The sequence below is a fragment of the Microcebus murinus genome, chromosome 6 (genome assembly GCF_040939455.1).
Source record: "Microcebus murinus isolate Inina chromosome 6, M.murinus_Inina_mat1.0, whole genome shotgun sequence".
In the NCBI taxonomy this organism is placed as follows: domain Eukaryota; kingdom Metazoa; phylum Chordata; class Mammalia; order Primates; family Cheirogaleidae; genus Microcebus; species Microcebus murinus.
Genome location: NC_134109.1, coordinates 25,111,523 through 25,129,657, shown reverse-complemented (window position 1 = coordinate 25,129,657; position 18,135 = coordinate 25,111,523). Strand labels below are relative to the sequence as shown.

The window sequence follows — 18,135 nt, the reverse complement described above, 5'->3', positions numbered from 1 at the left end:
CTGGCTTCTTCATTCTTTCTAATGACTTCATGGTGTCCCTCTTGTAGCTGCACTGCAGTTTCCGAAGTTTACCCGAGGTGTCCTACTGGCAGAGCGGACTGTTTCCAGCTGTTTGTTTCCCCTGTTGCTGCTGCCTGGGGTTCCTTAGCAGTGTCCCCGCCCATGGGTGTGCATGCCTGTAGGATCTGCATAGGAATGAGCAGCCAGCCCAGCGACTAGGCCTCTCATCCCTCAGTATCTGAATCTGTAGGCGACAACAGGGAGGGAGCACTGGCCTCCCTGGGCAAGGATGGACGCGGCAGTGCACGCCACACGGAAGGTGCGGGAGTCTCCATCAGAGTTAGCTGTGAGGGGAGGAGTGGCTGGAGTGGGCACGGGGGAGGCGGACTGAGGGGCCTGCGCTGCCTCCTCGAGGCCACCAAGGAGAGATCACAGGGGCCTCAGCCCAGAAAGTCCCCTGTCCTCGTGGTTGGGACCAGTCAGTGTAGGTGCCACAAGGAGGAGAAGCAGGCACCAGGGGGCCGCAGCACTGGAGGAGAGGGAGAGAAGAGCAGGCCTGGCGTTCTTGCTGAGTCACTCCCACCAGAGGGAGGGAGGGAGGGAGGAGAGAGAGCACATGCGCACTACACTCTCTCTCTCTCTCTCTCTCTCTCTCTGCTCCTAGTTTAGGGGAAAGGAGCCCTGCCTTCCCAGTAGAGAGTGGCTCATTCCCCTCCAGATGTGAAAGGCTTGGAGACAAAGGAAAGTCAGCACCCTGTGCCGGTGCCCAGTTCCACAGCCCTAGTCCTGCCCCCCGGGTGACCAACCGTCCCAGATGGCCCAAGACTGAGTGGCTTCTTAGGATGGCACAGGGATGCATGGGTCAACCCTACTGCCCCTCCATTCTGTCCTCATCCCCACCGCCCACTGGCCCCTTTCCCCTGCGAATCAGCCCCAGCTGGTCCCTCCGGAGGGCAGATGCTCTCCTGGCTCTGGGGTGATGTTTTGATGTAACAGACTTTTGTGACTGGTCCCTGTGCTGCAGGGGACAGGGGTGCATGAGGCCAGGCCCCAGTGGGGAGGAGTGGGGTCCAGCTGTGACAGGGGCCGGCTGCATGGATGGCATGATGTTTCCTTTCATGAAAAGCCAGTCCTTGTCGTGGTAGGAAATCTTGTCTTAGACCCACCTGCTGTCTGACACCTGCTCTGTACCTTCCAGACGTATTTCTGCTCTTATGGACCAGGCTTATGGAAAGGCCTGAATTTGACAAGACTCAAACAAGAAACATTTTTGCCTTGTTTCTAATCATAGCCTTCAACCATGCTTGGTCAAATATCTTCTTCTGTCCCTGAACGATATTCCTGGCAGATTCCTAGCTTTCTGGCCACCTTCAGTTATTAAAAATTCAGGTCAGTTAAGTCTGATTTAAAGTTAAATATCACATGCAATTATAGGATGGCCCCCAGCCCTGCCCTGAGCCATCAGTGCCAAGCAAGGCTAGGAATGGGGGATGGGGGTGAGAGCTTCTCCCCCCCATCAGCGATCTTCCATTCCGGGATTCGAGGCTGGTGTGTGCTGGGTTGGGGGATGAGAGCCAGGGGGCAGTGGCCACAGGTCTTGTTCTCATGGCCAGCACTGCCTGGTGGCCAGTGCCTTCTGGGCTCAGGCTTGTAAGTGGGGTGCATGGGTGAGTTGTGCGGGGAGAGGGCCACTCTGGCTAGATTTTTCCAACACCCTCTTGGCTGCAGCCCTGGAGGCCCATCCCTGAAATTCCTCCCCAGCCACCTCCCCAGTGTTCCCTCAGCCCACAGGAAACTCAGGAACCCTTGCCTGGCCAAACAGGGGTGTGTGGGTACCTGCTCTGCCCCTGGCTCCGCGTCAGTCCAGTTCCCTTCCCATTCCTGCCCCTCTTGGGCCACGAGACATGCCGTGGCATGCCAGCCACCCCCCTCCCTGGGAGGGAGAAAGCAGAGCCCCCTATGCCCGGAAATGGGGCAGCCGCATGGTCATGCGACCTGTGCCTCACACCCAGAAGCACCCGCACTTGGTCTGATGCTCTTCTGTCTTGACATTCTTTATCGTTTTTGAACTAAGGGCAACTCATCACCATTTTACACTGTGCCCCCAAATCATATACCTGGCCTGTCTGTGACTGGCCACTGTAACCGCTCTCACCTGCGTGTGGAAGAGAGGGGTCAGTTCTGGTGACGGTGGCAGTCGAGAGAGCTGGTTCTGGAGCCTGTCCGTGCCCCAGCAGGTGCCACACCCCACAGGGGTGTGCACCCTCCACACGGGAGACGCTGGACCCCATGTTATCCTGCTTCGGGCTCCGGTCATCAGCGTCCAGGCGACAGCATCTGAACTGACCAGCATCCTGCTGCAAACACAGCATTCTTTGCCGTCCACACACTCGTGATCCAGAACGGGAAATGCACAGATTCGGATCATGTGCTTTTGTCTTCTACAACAATAAAATCATGTGCACATATTGTTTTAGAGCCTCCTTTTTTTCACTTAACAATATAATGTAAGCATATTTCCACGTAGAAATATTCATCTAGTCATCCCATCTAATTGTCAGCGTCTGTTTCAGGTATTAAACATATACTGTTAGGTAACAAACCACCTGGAAACTCAGTGGCTTAAATCAATAATGATTTATTGTTTTTTTGCTATTTTATGGGTTGATAAGACAGTTCTGACCGTCCAAAACATCCAGAGAGAGAAAAAAACTGGGTTCCAGTCTTAGCTGAGTCACTTCGGGCTTGTGTGACCTTGGCCAAGTTATTGAACCTCAGTTTCCTCATCTGTAAAGAGTTACAGAGGATAATAGTGATATCTCCCTCACCTGCAATAGCTTCCAGATTAAATGAGAACTGTAATAATAGTATCTGCCTTGTAGGGTTGTTATGGGATTAAACGAGTTAATTCGGGTAAAGTATAACAGATGTTAGCCATTACTGTTATTGTTGTCGTCGTTATTTGGAAGTGCCTTCCCAAGGGCTAGGCTAGTAAGGGGATTGCTGGGCAGGGAGGTAGCTGGCTCTCTGGCTCATCGGAGTGTGAGGCAGCAGAGGGAGGGAGGATTTCAGCTCAGAATACAAAGATCTGAAAGGAAACGGCGAGCAGGGCTGAGCCTATTAAGCACTGCTCAGCCAAAGGGGAACCGAAGCCCAGGAAAAAGACTCATCTCGCTGCAGCCTAAAGGCTCTTAGCAGTTAGCCATACTGTCCTACAAACTAGTAATGTGCTAGTAATGAAGTCAGGGGAAATATGTGCTCGGAAGCAGGTAGTGGCAGCTTAGAGCCACCAGACACCAAATGCAGGGGTGCGACAGCCTCTATTCCCGCGCACCCCGCCGCAGAGGCCCTCGGGCTGTTCCAGGGAACCAAGGCAGCCTCTTTGAGGAACAGGAGAAACCGTATCAGAGAGCCCAAATCTAGGCCCTGAAGCTTTTCTAACCCCAAATATCTTATTTCAATTCTTTCATTTTCCCTTTCAGAGACTCTGATGTGTAGTGGTTCATGTCCTTGTAGTCTTTTTATAAATGATGTAATATTTAAAACAAACGAAAAGATATAAAACGTAATGCACCAAAACTATGTGCTCTTGTCACCAGCTTAAGAAATAAAACATTGCCAATGCAGTTAAAGTGTACTTGGTGAGGTCTCCTCACCTCCTCCTACCTTCCCATAAGGAGGTACCCGCTCTTCTGAGCCTAGGCGCTGATTGTGCACATGCAGGCTTTTTTATTTTTCAGATACATACATGAATCCGACAGGAAGGTTGCCTTGCTTTATGGAGTTTTGAGTTCCCAGCAAAGGGCTTAATTCCCTTCCACACCATCACCACTGCCCCAACGCCTGCCAAAGAACAACCTCCTTTCTACCTCTCTGCATTTGCTCATTCTGCACATTTTGTATAAATGCAATCATACAATATGTGGCCTTTGTGTCTGGCTTCTTTCACTTAGAGTAACATTTTCAAGATTCATCCATGTTGTAGAACATGTAAGTATTTTATTCCTTCTTATGGGTGAATGCTAGTCCAATGTATAGATATATTAATATTACATTTTTGTTTACGCATTCATTAGTTGATGGGCATTTGGGTTGTTTCCACTTTTTGGCTATTGTGAATAATGTTGCTATGAACATTCGTGTTCAAGTTTTGTTTGAACATATGTTTTCAATTTTCTTACATGTATATTTAGGAGTGGAATTGCTGGGTCATATGTAATTCTATATTTAACTCTTTGAGGAACCACAAAACTATTTTCTGGTTTACAATGGTACAGTGGGTGCACCATTTTACGTTCCCACGAGTCATATATGAAGGTTCCCATTTCTTCACATCCTCGCCAACAGTGTTATTTTCTGTTTTGTGCCCATCTGGAAGGGTGCAAAGTGGTATCTCATTAGGGTTTTGGTTTGCGTTTCCGTGGTGATAATGATGTTGAGTATCTCTTCGTGTGCTTATTGGCCACTCATATATCTTCTTTGGGAAAATGTCTATTCAAGTCCTTTGCTTGTTTTTAAAAATTGGGTTGTTTGTCTTTTTATCATCGAATTGTAAGAGTTTTTTTAATATATTATGGATTCTAGGCACTTATTTGACATATGATTGATTTATAAATATTTTATTCCATTCCATGGGTTGTCTTGCCTGATATTGTCTTTTGATGCACAAAAGTTTAAAATTCTGATAAAACTCAATTTATCCATTTTTCTTTCATTTCTTATACTTCTAGGGTAATATTTAGGAAACCATTGTTTAATCCAAAGTCACAAAGATTGATACCTATGTTTCCTTCTAAGAGTTTTATAGTTTTAGCTCTGACATTTAGGACTCTGATCTGTCTCAATTTTTTGATATGGTATGAGGTAGGGCGTCCAAATTAATTATTTTGCATGTGGATATAGAATCATTCAAGCACTATTTATTGAAAAGACCATTCTTTCCACCATCAGATGGTCTTGGCACCGTTGTTGAAAACCAACCAACCATAGGTGGATGAGTTTATTTCTGGGTTCTCAATTCTATTCCATTGAGATGTATGTTTATCTTTATGCCAGCACCACACTGTTTTGATTACTAAAGCTTCATGGTAAGTTCCAAAATTCAGAAGTGTGAGTCCTCCAACTTTTTTCCAAGACTGTGTTAGCTATGCATATGTCTTGCAATTCCATATAATTTTTAGGATCAGCTTCTTCTACAAAGAAGTTGTAAGGCTGTGGTCTGCCTCCCTCCCTCTCCTTCCCCCTGTCCTTGCAGCCTAGCTGAAACTGCAGCTCTTGTTGAAGCTGTCCTAACCGCATCCTGTCAGCCAAGACAAAGCAGGAAGAAGTCCGTCCCGGTGTAAGACATTCTGCCCTGATCCACCCCACAGCCCTGGGGGGGCTGCAAAAAAACAACCCCCAGCCTCCATATAAAAGCTGGCTTGCAGTCCTGGGCAGTGCGACTTCTGGGCCCCCTTTCCCCAGGGCCCTTGAACCTCGCCAGGGAGCACTTCAATAAACGCTACCTTTGTTAGCATGCATTTGGCCTCCCTGTACTTCTTCTGCCACCACAAAAGTTTACATTTGGTGCTGAAACCTGGGAGAGGGTGACTGGCATGCCGGCCCCAGGGGCTTGGCTGTGCCTCCCCTCTCATGGATCCCCGCCTCACGGACTGGGACCTCTGACCGGCCTCTTCGTGTCCCGCCTTGACTTCTCGGCTTCGGTGAGTCTCCCCTGTGGGTGCTCGGTCATTCCAGGAGCCTCTGTCCATTTTCCAGGACGCTGAGTCCTTCTCCAAAAACCGTGGGCCCGAGTCAGAGGTCTCCTTCCAGGGTAGAGGATTTCCGGGGACTCCTGGAATTTCCCCTACACCTTCCATTTCCCTGCGGCACACCGGTCTGGGTGGAGACGTCCCTCTGATTCGTGTCACCGCCCAACCTGACACTGAGTCAGGTTTTCCAAGTGACCAGGTTACCATGGGAGCCTAAAGTTCCAAAAATACCACGTGAGATGCCCAGGGGTGCCTCTTGGCTAATCTCAGAAACATAGGGCTAGACATTAAGCCCAAGTGCCTCATCTTCTACTGCAACATGGCCTGGCTGATGTACGAGTTAGACAATGACTCACAGTGGCGGAGGCATAAGACCTTTGACCTTAACATCCTACAGGACCTTGACAACTTCTGTCATAGGAGCGGAAAATGGTCAAAAATCCCTTATGTCCAGGCATTTTTTTACTTGTGCTCCCGTCCTTCCCTATGCCAGACCTGCAGCCCGACGCAGGTTCCTCTGGCACGAACTCCCCCTCCACCAACCTCGACTCCTACCCCACCTCCTGCCTCACCTGATGTCCTTCCCCAGATGTCTTCCGCCTTCTCCCACCCTCCCGAGTCTCTCTGTGCCCCCCCTTTTCGCCACGCGCCGCCCCACTCACCTTTCTCCGAACACCCTTTCCCTGCCACGCCACCTGTGTCCTCCCCTGTCGGCCCCCATACCCGCTCACACGCTGGGCCCTCTGGCCCGTCCCGCGACCAGTCTCTTCTTTGTCCACTACGAGAGGTGGCCGGGGCTGAAGACGGGTTGTACGGGTCCATGTGCCTTTTTCCCTTTCTGACCTCTCCCAGATAAAAAAGCGGTTAGGTTCCTCTTCCAATGATCCCACAGTTGACACCAAGAAGTTTCGTCACCTAACCCAGGCTTATGACCTAACGTAGCCTGACATCTTTGTCATACTGTCCTCGGCCCTCACCACTGATGAAAAGGAGTGCGTTTGGTCTGCAGCCCAAGGCCACGCCGACCAGGACAACACCTTGCCGGTAAGGGCAGACGCTGTACCTAAGAAGGACCCAGGATAGAAGTACCAGCCTGACACCGTAGCTGGTCAAGATGGCCAAAAAAGGCGAGATTGCATGTCACAGTGCATCTTGGCGGGTCTCCAGGCCGCAGCCCATCGCACCCGTTAACCATAGCAAGCTCAAAGAAATAACCCAAAAGACAGATGAAAACCTGGTGGCCTTCCTAAGCTGCCTTATCGATGCTCTCACCAAATATACCCGCCTGGACCCTACCTCTCCAGAGCGGGGACTACAGTCCTGGCCACCCATTTCATCACCCAGTCCTCTTCTGACATCCAGAGAAAACTCAAAAAGGCAGAAAAAGGCCCTCAGACTCCTATTGGTGACCTGGTAGACATGGCTTTTAAAGTTTTTAACTCCCGCGTTGAGCAGGCAGAGGCCCAAAAGGAGGCCTGAGTTCACCAAAAGGCACATCTGCAGGCCGAAGCCTCGGTTGCGGCTCTGCGGCCAGCAGGGGCCGGTGGACCGGGCAAACCCACCTCGCTGGCGGGGCCTGGCAGTGCACCGCCTGGCAACTGCTTCCAATGCGGCAAAGAGGGCCTCTGGGCTAAACACTGCCCACAGCCACGTCCGCCCACCAGACCACGCCCGGCCTGTGGTCAAGAGGGACACTGGGAAAGCTACTGTCCCTCCGGTCCTAAGACTAACGGGGCCAGCCCTTCTACGCCTAGACCTGCCACTGGCGGTTTTGGGCCTGGCTGCCAAAGACTGACGGAGCCCCGACTCGGCGACCCTGATCACCCTCGCTGAGCCCAGGGTCACAATCAAGGTAGCGGGTAAGGCGGTGTCCTTTTTGGTTGACATGGGGGCTCCCTACTCTGTCCTGCCTGGTCCCACCTACCCCTCCCAGGTCTCCGTTATGGGAATTGACGGCCGACCATCCGTACCCCACACTACCAGGCCCCTCACATGCCTCCTCGACAGCCGACCTACAACACACTCCTTTCTCACCATGCCTACCTGTCCTACTCCTCTACTGGGACGGGACCTGCTAACTAAACTGGGTACCACCCTCCACTTCCCCTCGGGACCAGCAGCCCTCCTGTTGCTCGCTCTCTCTCCTGCCTCCCGCACTGGTCAGGAACCCTCCCCTTCTCTTCCCCTGCCGCCCAAGTTAGCAGATCCTCAGGTATGGGATACCTGCTGGCCACCCACCACACACCCATTCTTATCCAGTTAAAAGACCCTTCGTCGTTCCCTTCACAGCCACAGTTCCCATCTCACCCTCCCATCACAGGGGACTTAAGCCCATCATAGAACGCCTTTTACGCAAAGGCCTCCTCATCCCCACTAACTCCCCTTACAACACTCCCATCCTGCCTGTAAAGAAACCAGACGGTTCTCACTGCCTGGTCCAAGAGCAAAGGCTCATCAATGAGGCTGTTGTTCCTATGCACCCTGTAGTACCCCACCCCTACACTCTGCTATCCCACATCCCTCCCTCCACCTCTCACTTCTCAGTCTTGAACCTTAAAGATGCCTTCTTTACTATTCCCCTGGATCCCGCCAGTTATAACCTCTTTGCATTCACTTAAGGAGATTCTGACACAAATACCGTCCGACAACTTACATAGGCTGTTCTACCCCAGGAGTTTAGAGACCACCCTCACCTCTTTGTTCAGGCCCTTGCTGAAGACCTCCTCAGCTGTCCCCTACAGCTCTCTTCCAATATGTTGATGACCTACTGCTTTATAGCCCTTTCCTGGCACATTCCAAGGACCAGACAAACACCCTGCTCAACTTCCTCGCCTCAAAGGGCTACCGGGTATCCCCCTCCAAAGCTCAACTGTCATTACCCGCTGTCACCTATCTGGGTCTTCATCTCACCCCTACCACGCGGCATCTCACTGCTAACCATCAACAAGCCCTCCGTGATCTGCAGCCGCCAACCTCGGCCGAGCAGATCCTGTCTTTCCTGGGGTTTGTTGTTTCTTCCGGCACTAGATCCTCAATTTCTCTCTCCTGGCCAAGCTCCTCTACAAGGCAGCCTGTGACGCTTCCGCTGGTCCCTTGTTCAATCCTCAAGCCGTCTGCAGCATGCTCCTAAAACTCCAAGACACCTTGCTCCAGGCGCCCCTTTAAGGCTCCCTCACCCAGAGAAACCTTTTTATCTCTACAGTCTGGCCCTCAATATCCTTGCCCGCCTCTAGGTCCTCTCACCTGCACTCTGGTGGCTTATTTATCTAAGCAACTAGACACCACAGTCCGCGGCTGGCCACCCTACCTAAGGGCATTTGCCACTGCAGCTATTTTAGCTGGAAAAGCCCTAAAACTCTCCTTAGGACAAGACCTCCATGTATTTTCAACCCACTGCCTTCAGGCCCTCCTGACTCACCGCTCGTTGGCTTTACTCACTCCTTCCAGGTTATGGGAGTTCCATCTCCTCGCCATAGAAAACCCCACCATCACCCTGGCCCAGTCTCCAACTCTTAACCCCGCTGCCCTACTCCCTGCCCCATCCTCAACCCTTGCTACCCACTCTCGCCCTGAGCTAATCGATGCCGCTACTGCCTTGAGGCCTGGCCTATTGGACCAACCTCTTCCACTCTCTTTGTTGACGGCAGTTCAACCGTAGAGGATGATGGCAAACGCTGGGCGGCTTACGTCGTCTCGGCCTCTCAGGTTATAGAAGCCTCTCGCCTCCCTGAAGGCACTGCTTCCCAGAAGGCAGGACTAATTGCTCTTACTCGAGCCTTACATTCAGCCAATAACAAAGCTGTTAATGTCTATACTGACTCCAAATGTGCTGCCAAGTATACTGACACTGCCATGCCGCCATATGCACAGCGCGGCTTTCTCTCCACTAAAGGCTCCCAGTCATCCTCACCCTTGTCTCTCGTCTCCTCCAGGCTTCATAGCTGCCCGCCCAGCTGGCCACCATACATACCCATCGAGGTAATTATCTGTGTCCTGTAGGAAGTCTTCATTCCTTTTCATTCTTTTTTTTTCTTTTTTCTCCTCTGACTTTCTATTTTCAAATAGCCAGTCTTCAAGCTCACCGAGTCTCCCCTCTCCTTGGTTCATTCCGCTGTGGAGAGCCAATAGAGAGTTCTTCAGTTCAGCAAGTGTATTTCTCAGCTACAAGATTTCTGGGGTTTTCAAAATTATTATTTTCAATCTCTTCATTCAATTTCTCTGATAAATTTCTGAATTGATTTTCTTTGTCTTGGAGATCACTGAGTTTCCTTAAAATTGCTATTTTGAGTCCTTGGTCAGAGAGCTCACAAATTGCCATCTCATTAGGGTCAGTTACTGGATTTCTGCTTTGTCCTTTTGGGGAGGTCATGGTCCCCTGTTTATTATTGTTTCTTGTAGGTGTATGTCTTCTAGGTGCATTCCAGTTTTCTATCCAGCTCTGTTTTGGTTTTTATCGAATATGTTTGCTTAGTGAATCTTTACTGCTAGGCCACTGCCTCCTTTTCAGCTCTAGGTGGTGTCTTAAGCTCAGGTGTGCCTTGGCTCTAGTAAATGGCTAAAGTTCCAAATGAGGAGGTCCCAAAGGGATTATTCTGGCAGTGTGGGAAGGCTGGCTAGGCGACCATGCCCAGGAGGCCAACGGGACATATATCCTACAGGGTGGTGCTGCTGAACAGCAACTCCGATTTGGTGTCATCTTTGGCTGAGCTATGGAGCAGAGTTTCCAGGGCCGGGGATGGTAGTCCCCGCCTTTCCCCTTGCTTCTGTCCTCAGGGGTACTTCCCCCCTCAGGCAGTCATGATGCTTCCTGTGGGTTGAGGCAAGGACAGATTTCCTGCCAGGGAACCCAAGAAGGTGGGGAACCTGGACCAGGAAAACTGGATATCCACATGCAAAAAAATGAAGTCAGACCCTTGCCTAACACCATGTATAAAAATTAATTTAAAATGGACCAAAGACCTAAATGTTAAGACCTCAAACTATAACATTATTAGAAGAAAACAGGACAAAAACTTCATAACATTAGATTTGGCAGTGATTTCTTGGATATGACACTAAAGGCATAGGCAACCAAAGAAACAATATACAAATTTGACTTTATGAAAATTTAAAAAAAATTGTGCCTTAAAAGAAACTATCAATGGAGTAAAAAGGCAACCTAAAGAATGGGAGAAAATATTTGCAATTCATATACCTGATAAGGGATTAACATCCAGAATATATAGAGAACTCTTAAAACTCAGCTAGTCATGGTGGCTCTCTCCTATAAAGCTTTATTCATAATTGCTAAAATTTTAAAGGAACCAAAATGTTCTTCAGTGAGTGAATGGGCAAACAAATTGTGATCCATCCAGACAATTGAATATTATTCAGCATTAAGAAAGAAATGTGCTATCAAGCCACAAAAATACATGGAGGAAACATAAAACATACCACTAAGTGAAAGAAGCCAATCTGAAAACACTGCACACTGTCTAATTCCAACTATATGACATTCTAGAAAAGGCAAAACTATGAAGACAATAAAAAAAAATTTGTGGTCGCCAGGGATTGTCGAGGAGGGATGGATGAAAACAGGATTTTTAGGCAGTGAAACTATTCCAGAGGATGCTACAATAGTAGATTTATGTTATTATGCATCAAAACCTGTAGCATATACAAAGTCAAGAGTGAACCCTAATGTAAACAATGGATTTTGGCTGATAATGATGAGCCAATGTAGGTTCACAGACTGTAACAAATGCACTGCTGTGGTGCAGAGTCTTGACGGTGGCAGTGGCTGTGCCTATGTGGGGGCAGCATGTGGGAAATCTACATACTTTTCACTCCATTTTCCTGTGAACCTAAAACTGCTATAAAAAAACAAAGTTCGTTAATTTAAAAAAATGAACTACAAATGGCCAATACATATATGATCATGTATCTCATCCCATTGGTAATTCATGAAATGCATATAAAAACCACAGTAAGATACCACTAAACGCCCACCAGAATGCCAACAACTAAAACAGATCAATGCTGAATATGGAAGAGGAAGTGGAGCTCCTGGAACCCTCATCCATTGCTGGTGGAGGCACAAAGGATACAATTTATACTTTGAAAAACACCCTAGCATGAACTAGTAAAGCTGAAGATCCACACCCACAATGACCTCACGATTTCACTCCTGGTCTGCAGAAACTCAAGTACACTTGCGCCAAGAATGATGCCATTGATTGGGAAAACTCGGCTGAGGCGGGAGGATCACTTGTGCTCAGGAGTTTGAGACCAGCCTGAGCAAGAGCGAGACCCCCGTCTCTACTGAAAATAGAAAAAAATTAGCCAGGCCTGGTGGTGTGCCTGTAGTTCCAGCTGCTTGGGAGGCTGAGGCAGGAGGATCGCTTGATCCCAGGAAGAGTTTGAGGTTGCTGCAGGTGAGGCTGACGACACGGCACTCTAGCCCAGACAACAGAGCGACACTCTGTCTCCAAAAAAAAAAAAAAAAAAATTGCCTTAGTCTGTTTGTGCTATTATAACAAAATATCACAGACTGGGTAATTTATAAACAGTAGAAATTTATTCCCCACAGTTCTGGAGGCTGAGCAGTCCAAGTTTCACTGTCTGGTGAGGGCCGCTCTCTGCTCCAGGATGGCGCCTTGAATGCCGTCCCCATACAACAGAAAGCAGAAAGGCAAAAAAAGCCGAAGGCTGGGTAAAGCCTCTTTTATTAGGGCCTTAGTCCCACGTATTCTTTAACGACCTAATCGTCCAGGACACCTGCCAGGCTCAAGATAGAATTGAGGTAAGGCAGGAAGTGCAGGTTTCAAACCCCTAGACAGGGGTCCTCAAACTTTTTAAACAGGGGGGCCAGTTCACTGTCCCGCAGACGGTTGGAGAGTGCGCACTGTGGGCCCAGGACGAGTCGGCTGCTAAGGAGGACAGGCAGCAGCAGCAAAAACACCTGGTGGGCTGGATAAATGTGCTAGGTGGCCCGCATGTGGCCCATGGGCAGTAGTTTGAGGACGCCTGTTCCTAGATGTGTCTGAAAACACCCACTCAATTCTGGGTGAGAAAATGACACCAGAATTCTGAGTCCTGGGCAACAATGGTGCCTCCTTTGTGATGTCATCAGCACCTGCCTCTGACCTCACCCACCAGAAGCCAGTCGTGAATTTCCCTCCTGCCAGGGGAGACGTACTAGTAAAAGAGACTGCTGATGGCTAAGACTTCCTCCCTGGTGCCGCCCTGGTGAGTGGGGCCCAGCCTGAGGCCAGGAGAGAGGGGACAGGGAGGTCAGGCTGCCCAGGAGCAGAGAGGCTGGGATTCTCTGCTGTGGGCGGCCAAGTGATTGCAGGGCCTGACTTCCCCACTCTGGCCCCACCAACCCAGGGAATGCCAGCTTCCAGTGGGCTGGTGCTGTGTGTCCAGACCTAAGCCCGAGCCTTCCCCTCTCTACAAATCCACAGCCCCATGTCTACTTAGACAGAAGATAGGGGGACAAATGGTTTTCTATCCCAATACATTGCTCCTCTGCCTTCTGCACAGGCAGTCAAATTCCCTTCTGGTTTGGAAGGGCAGATTAGAGTGTGTGATAGAAGCCCCAGCTCCCAAAATGGATCCACTTTCTCAGAGAGGTTTTATTTGGCTGTTGGGTTTAGTATCTGGATTGTCACTTAAAATGTGAACAGCGTCTTGGTTCTTGAAGATGCTGTCCCTGTCAGCGGCATAAGTTTATACTCTGGACCCTATAGCAAAATCTGCAGAGTCTCTTTCACATCGGGGCGCACCACTCCCTCTCACCCTCTGCCCACCCCCTGCCCAGCAGCCTCACCCAACACCAGGCCTTAGGCTGACAGGGACGCCGGCGTGTGGCTCTCCTGTCTCGGGGCCTAAATCATTAGAGTCAAACTGATGAGAAACAGCAGTGATCACACCCAGCTGACTCTTTCCTGGGCCTCCTGCCTTTTCTCTTTCATCTTGAGTTTTCCTGAACATCTCAACTGGGCAGTGCAGAAAGGCCATGTACAGTTGTGTAGGTTGTGCACAGTTGCGCTTTTTGAGTTTTTGTTTTTGCCTTTTTGTTTTTGGCAATAGCAAACAATTCCACAATGAATATCCTTGTGTGAGTAGGTCTCTGTGAGCTCGGTGAGTGTTTCCAATAAAATGATTTCTAGATAACAGGAACAAGTTCCCAGGGCCACCGTGGGCTCTATAGACTATGAGGGTTATGCCCTGTAGCTCTTCACTGGGCTGGTTTAGGACCTCAGGCAATTTCACAGATCAATACAGAGGTCCTCAACTTATAGCAGTTTGACTTAACAAGTTTTTGGCTTTACTATGGTGCAAAAGCAATCTGCATTCAGTAGAAACCATGTTTCAAACACCCATATAACCATTCTGTTTTTCACTTTCAGTACAGTATTCAATAAATTACATAATATTCAATACTTCAGTATAAAATAGGCTTTGTGTTAGATGATTTTGCCCAATTGTAGGCTAATGCAAGTGTTCTGAACACATTTAAGTTTGGCTAGGCTAAGTTATGATGTTCAGTAGGTTGGGTGTATTAAACACATTTTCGACTTAAGATGTTTTCAAATTAATGGTGGGTTTGTCGGGACAGGACACTGTCACAAGTAGAGGAGCATCTATATCCCAAATCGGCTAGTGGGACTCTCCTAAGCTCTGTCATCTAAGGTAACATAGACCTCACCCCCATAGCCATTAAAAAGTATTTATTGGCCAGGCGCGGTGTAATGCTAGCACTCCTGGGACGCCAAGGCGGGCAGATTGCTCAAGTTCAGGAGTTCAAGACCAGCCTGAGCAAGAGTGAGACCCTGTCTCTACTAAAAATAGAAAGAAATTAATTGGCCAACTAAAAACATATAAAGAAAAAATTGGCCGGGCATGGTGGAGCATGCCTGTAGTCCCAGCTACTCGGGAGGCTGAGGCAGCAGGATTGCTTGAGCCCAGGAGTCTGAGGTTGCTTTGAGCTAGGCTAACGCCATGGCACTCTAGCCTGGGCAACAGAGTGAGACTCTGTGTCAAAAAAAAAAAAAAAAAAAGTATTTATTGAGTCAGGGCACTGTATTAGATACTGGAAATAAAAAGAAAAAGAAGATACCATCCAACCTTAAAAGGATTTGTAATCTAGTGAGGGAGAGGGTCAATATCAATGAATCCAAATCTCTGCTTTCTGATCCTTGAGGAAAGGTGTAATTTGGGATGACTGGGGTTTCTGGATGCTGAGGGTTTCTCCCCCAACATACAAATTTTAATAATTTTTTTTTTTTTTTTTTGAGACAGAGTCTCGCTTTGTTGCCTAGGCTAGGGTGAGTGCCGTGGCGTCAGCCTAGCTCACAGCAACCTCAAACTCCTGGGCTCAAGCAATCCTTCTGCCTCAGCATCCCAAGTAGCTGGGACTACAGGCATGAGCCACCATGCCCGGCTAATTTTTTCTATATATATTAGTTGGCCAATTAGTTTCTTTCTATTTATAGTAGAGATGGGGTCTCGCTCTTGCTCAGGCTGGTTTCGAACTCCTGACCTCGAGCAATCCGCCCGCCTCGGCCTCCCAGAGAGCTAGGATTACAGGCGTGAGCCACCGCGCCCGGCCTTAAATTTTAATAATTTTTGATTGGAAATACTTTCTAAATATATAATTACCTTCCTTTTATTTTTTATTTTTTTTTTTAATTTTTTATGGCAGAAGTAATGTAGCATACCTTCCTTTTAAAACAAAATATTTGGTCAATGACTTAACCTTTTCCTGATGACACAGGACAGTTCTGAGCACATTTCCGGGACCACCCTAGAACACAGTGACGCCTGCCAGGCTTGTTGGAAAGACCCTGCACTAAATGCCAACAAACGAACGTCTGAGTTTATTTTATCGTTGCTCTATCTCTTCTCTTGTTCTTGACTTTTGCTTTTTTCACTGTCCTTGCTTTCTTTTTTTTTTGAGACAGAGTCTCGCTTTGTTGTCCAGGCTAGAGTGAGTGCCGTGGCGTCAGCCTCGCTCACAGCAACCTCAAACTCCTGGGCTCGAGTGATCCTTCTGCCTCAGCCTCCCAAGTAGCTGGGACTACAGGCATGAGCCACCATGCCCGGCTAATTTTTTATATACATATCAGTTGGCCAATTAATTTCTTTCTATTTATAGTAGAGATGGGGTCTCGCTCTTGCTCAGGCTGGTTTTGAACTCCTGACCTTGAGCAATCCGCCCGCCTCGGCCTCCCAGAGAGCTAGGATTACAGGCGTGAGCCACCGGGCCCGGCCTGTCCTTGCTTTCTTATAAGTCCTTTCTCCTTCTGATGTGCTCCTGCTCTTCCACTGTGAGTTTGAAAATCAGGAAAGCAGGCTTGTCCGTTAGGCTATTATAGGTTCAGCTATTGAAAAAGAGACCAAACAATAGTGACTTTACAAGGTTTATTGCTCTCCCATGGAAAACGCCAAGGTGGTCAGCATTCTAGGGTGCTTCTCCAGGTCATCAGTGCTTCCCGTCCTGTTGCTTGGCCCACCCTAGTGCACTGTCCTGGTCAGCATCATAACTGGCCAATCCTCCCCCTCAATTTTCACAGAGGGAAAAGAGGAAGTGGAGAGCAGGCAGCTTCCTTTTAAGGATGTGGCCCAGAAGTTAAACATGCTGCATACGCTCCCATCCCACTGTCTAGGACTCAGTTCCTAGCTGCATCTGGCCGCAAGGGGGGCTGGGATACGATATGTAGTCTCTAGCAGGGCAGCCGTGAACCCAGGTTTAACCTTGGGAGCTCTACTGAAAAAAGGAAGAGGGAGAGAAAGGATATAGGGGGTCTTCACAGTCTCTGCTCCACCAGATCTGTTGGAATTATGTGTGGAGTAAATGAAGGTGGACTCTCACTGAAGAAGACACAAGGCATTTTTCTGCAAAAAAAAAAAAAAAAAAAGCGCCTGACTTTGTCAGACAGTTCCATCTGTGTGGATTACTCAGAGTTCTTTTGTTTCGTGTATATTGGTTGTATTGGATTAGTTTCCCAGATGAGACATTGGAAGTTAACAACCCAGGCATGAAGACAACACCAGGTATAGTCTTTCAGAGTTGACCACCCAGGCCAAGAACACTCTCCTCCCAGTCCACACACAGGCATGACAGCATGAAAAGTGTCCTCAGGGCCACAAGGCCGGAAGGCCTTTCCTTCAACAGCTTCAGTTCTTCATCCTACATGCCTTTATCCAGAACCTTCTACAAGCCTAACATTCATACAGGTGGGTGGTGTCGAGTTGGCTGGGATGTCAGGGTCACCTCTTTCACCACCGTACAGCCCACCTGACCTTTCCGTGGTCCCTTTCCTCTTTCTCTGTGTCTTTACCGGGTGTCCTCAATGCCTGTCGGGGGTCTCCTCCCGGAGCTGGGGTGGGTGCGGTATGGCAGACAAAGCAGGACAAACTGCTGTGTTAGGTTTTACTCTCCCTCACCAGACTGCGAATAATTCCATGACAACAGCAACAACTAATATTTACAGAGCACTTTGTATTAATATTTCATTTAACCCTCATCATCACCCTTTAAGGTTATTATTTCTCCCATTTTACATATGCGGACAGGTTAAGTCCCATATTTAGGTGGCCCAGCCAGGACTCAAATCCAGGCAGCTGGAGTCCCCAAACACTATTCTTGTGTTATCTGGTTTGTCTTTGTACCCACCAGCCCTTATCCTGGAAGAGGATAAAAAGTGTTAGGGCAGAGGAACCTCAGACCCTAACTAGCCCAGCCCTCTTGGTATTGTAGACAGGAGGGAAAAACAAAGTCAGAGAGATCAAGCCAGCTACCCAAGACTGCACAGCACCGCAACAGCTGAGCCAGGGCTAGAACCCAGACACCAATGCCCTGTAGCCACTGTAGGATATATGGTCAAAAGCCTTCCTGCCCTGTGAATGAATAAATAAATGAATGAGTGGGTGAGTGCATCAATGGACAGATCTTGACAGCCTGCTAGTGGCTTACCTTGGTTTTCCAAGGGTGGCTGGGTCAGAAGAACCAGGGTGCAGGGTGATGGGTGGCAACAGGTACATGGCTGGGAAAGACATAACCAGCCTGCAGGGGTGCATGGAGGGGGCACTGTACTGTTGGTTATGGAGAAATTAACCCCATGAAAGCATAGCTACCCTTTGACCCGCTCCTCTACAGGCTCGTGACCTTATGTTCACACAGCTTCCTCTATGGCCTTCTTATCACATTGCCCAAACCCTAACAATATCTTAACACTATAAAACTGTCAAAAAGGAATCATGTTTAGAGATTGTTCAGCAGTGGCTCCTCTTCCATTAGTTATTGTACTGCAAGTGCCGGATAATAATGTCTATTAAATAAATGTACTTAGGCCCTGCCTGGAGAGAGAGAAGCTGTTTACTACTGTCCCTTATGTTG

General features: G+C 48.7%; 1 protein-coding gene across 1 annotated transcript in view; it reads left to right on the top strand.

Annotated features, from left to right (window-relative positions):
• TMEM63C (transmembrane protein 63C) overlaps window positions 1-18,135 on the top strand; it is a 124,763-nt gene that overhangs the window by 37,680 nt on the left and 68,948 nt on the right. The window lies entirely within an intron of this gene.